The sequence below is a fragment of the Oryx dammah genome, unplaced genomic scaffold (assembly GCF_014754425.2).
Source record: "Oryx dammah isolate SB20612 unplaced genomic scaffold, SCBI_Odam_1.1 HiC_scaffold_17, whole genome shotgun sequence".
In the NCBI taxonomy this organism is placed as follows: domain Eukaryota; kingdom Metazoa; phylum Chordata; class Mammalia; order Artiodactyla; family Bovidae; genus Oryx; species Oryx dammah.
Genome location: NW_024070201.1, coordinates 78,606,050 through 78,609,404, shown reverse-complemented (window position 1 = coordinate 78,609,404; position 3,355 = coordinate 78,606,050). Strand labels below are relative to the sequence as shown.

At 42.0% G+C, this 3,355-nt stretch overlaps 1 pseudogene; it reads left to right on the top strand.

The window, feature by feature from the left end:
• Positions 1 to 1,984: 1,984 nt before the first annotated feature.
• On the top strand, positions 1,985 to 2,906 carry LOC120877100 (annotated as a pseudogene).
• Positions 2,907 to 3,355: the final 449 nt, after the last annotated feature.

Below are 3,355 nucleotides of genomic sequence, written 5' to 3'. Positions count from 1 at the left end.
TCCAGCCCAGCGTTTCTCATGATGTACTCTGCACTTACATTAAATAAACAGGGTGACAATATACAGCCTTGATATACTCCTTTCCCAATTTGGAACCAGTCTGTTGTTCCTTGTTTGGTTCTTACTGTTGCTTCTTGACCTGTATACAGATTTCTCAAGAGGCAGGTAAGGTGGTCTGGTGGTCCCATCTCTTTAAGAATGTTCCACAGTTTGCTGTGATCCACACAGTCAAAGGCTTTGGCATAGTCAATAAGGCAGAGGTAGATGTTTTTCTGGAACTCTCTTGCTTTTTTGATGATCCAATGGATGTTGGCAATTTGATCTCTTGTTTAAAAAAGACAATTTCTCTGCCTTTTTAAATACAGCTTGAACATTTGGAAATTCATGGTTCACATATTGTTGAAGCCTGGCTTGGAGAATTTTGAACATTACTTTGCTAGCATGTGAGATGAGTGCAATTGTGTGGTAGTTTGATCATTCTTTGGCATTGCCTTTCTTTGGGATTGGAATGAAAACTGACTTTTTCCAGTCCTATGGCCACTGTTGAGTTTTCCAAATTTGCTGGCATATTGAGTGCAGCACTATCACAGTACCATCTTTTAGGATTTGAAATAGCTCAGCAGGAATTTCTACACCTCCACTAGCTTTGTTCATAGTGATGCTTCCTAAGGCCCACAACCATTTTGCCTTTTGCATTTGTTTTTCTTGGGGATGATCTTGATCACTGCCTCCTGTATAACGTCACAAACCTCTGTCCATAGTTCTTCAGGCACTCAGTCTATCAGATCTAAGCCCTTGAATCTGTTTGTCACTTCCACTGTATATTCATAAGGGATTTGATTTAGGTCATACATGAATGGTCTAGTGGTTTTCCCTACTTTCTTCAATATAAGTCTGAATTTTGCAATAAGGAGTGTAGAACATGATATATTAAAACTTCTGTTGTCAGAAGATCAATTATATTCCCCTTGATACAATAGTAGTGAAATGAAGTAAATTGTAGTAACCTATTTTAGTGCATGAACATTCTGTATCAGTTTCTAAAGTCTGACGTGTGATGCCAACATATCTCACTTAGTAAAAATCCTATAATTTTTCATAAGTTACCTCTATTTCTGAATTTAAATTTTATCATTTACTAGGATAGAAGATTGGGTTGTATTATCTACAAAATCTTTTAAGCTAGAATAGTCTATTTTCCTGTTGTTGTTGCTATTTAGTCTCTAAGTCGTAACTGATTCTTTGCAACTCCGTGGACTGTAGAACTCCAGGCTCCTCTGTCCGTGAGATTTCCCAGGCAAGAATACTGGACTGGGTTGCAATTTCCTTCTTCAGGGAATCTTCTCAGCCTGGGGATTGAGCCCGCAGCTCCTGTGTGGCAGGTGGATTCCTTACTACTGAGCCACTTGGGAAGCCTATCAATTTAAAAATGAAGTTTTGCTATTAGGCCCAGTGAGATTCACAGACTTCTGATGTAAAATATTCAGCTCAGTTCAATTCAGTCTGACTCTTTGCGACCGCATGGATTGCAGCATGCCAGGCTTCCCTGTCTATCACCAATTCCCAGAGTTTGCTCAACCTCATGTCCATCGAGTCAGTGATGCCATCCAACCATCTCATCTTCTGTCGTCCCCTTCTCCTCCTGCCTTCAGTCCTTCCCAGCATCAGGGTCTTTTCCAGTGAGTCGGTTCTTCACATCAGGTGGCCAAAGTATTAGACCTTCAGTGTCAGCATCAGTCCTTCCAATGAATATTCAGGACTTATTTCCTGTAGGATGGACTGGTTGGATCTCCTTGCAGCCCAAGGGACTCTCAAGAGTCCTCTCCAACACTACAGTTCAAAAGCATCAATTCTTTGGCACTTGGCTTTCTTTGTGGTCCAAGTCCACATCCATACACTGGACACTGTGATAGTTCTAACTCAGTTACTTAACAGTTCTTTTTTTTTTTTTTTAATTGCTATAGGACACTCATATAACGTACAAATGATCCCCGAGGAGAACAGTACAGTCGTGACTGAGTTCACTCTTGCCGGGATAACTGATGACCCACAACTGCAGACCCCACTCTTTCTAGTGTTCGCTCTCATCTACCTCCTCACTCTGGTTGGGGACCTGGGGGTGACCACACTGATCCTGCTGGACTCTCGTCTCCACACTCCCATGTACGTCTTCCTCAGCCACCTCTCCCTGATGGACTTGGCTTACTCCACAGCCGTCACTCCCAAAGTGATGGCTGGCTTCCTCATGAGAGACAAGGCCATTTCCTACAAAGCTTGTGATGCTCAGTTTTTCTTCTTTGCAGTCTTTCTTGCTGTGGAAACTTTTCTCTTGGCCTCAATGGCTTATGACCATCACGCAGCAGTGTGCAAGCCACTCCATTACACCGACATCATGACACCAAGAGTGTGTGCCTGGATGGTCGTAGCGTCCTATGTTCTTAGTTTTCCGGAGGCCTCTGTGCACACTTGGAACATATTCGGTCTCTCTCTCTGCAGACCCAGGGTGATCGATCACTTTTTCTGTGATGCTGCTCCTCTCCTGGCTCTCTCATGCTCAGACAGCAACAGAAGCGAGATGGCGTTTTCCATTTTGGCAGGCTTCAATATCACCTCTTCTGTCCTAATCATCTTGATCTCTTATCTGTTTATCTTTGTCACCATTCTGAGGATGCGCTCATCTGAAGGACATCAGAAGGCCTTTTCCACCTGTGCTTCCCACCTCACCGCCATCTCTGTCTTCTATGGAACAGGCTCCCTCATGTACCTACAGCCCAGCTCCCGCCCCTCCATGAACACAGAGAAAATGGCGTCTGTGTTCTACGCCATAGTCATCCCCATGCTGAATCCCTTTAGACAACAGAACAAAGAGTCTAAGGAACAAAGAGGTCAAGAGGGCCTTAAAATAGGCTGTGGGGAAAGCAACGTCTTCTATAACATTCATATCTTAATTATATAGATACAACAATAAGGTGGTTTCATACAGGTCAGATCAAGTTATGGGAAGTATAGGCCAATGTTATGCAAATTTTTGATGTACTTTCTTGAGTTTTTTACTAAGTCTATGACACAAATGGCTTAAAAATATATCTCAGGAATAATAGCTTAGGAACATCAACCTTGAACCTAGAAGTCTTAGTGCATGGTTTCTTCTTATTCACATTTCATTATTTCTCATGATCATCGCCAGTCTCACTTTATTCAATGCATATTTAAATACATGCCCAAAGAAACATCATTTATGCAATCCACTGCAACTCACACATCCATGAGTGACAGAAAAATGAGTTCAAAGATGAATGGGATCAGTTTATTTTCGTAGTATAATTTGAAGCAGTGATTATGATATCTGATAATT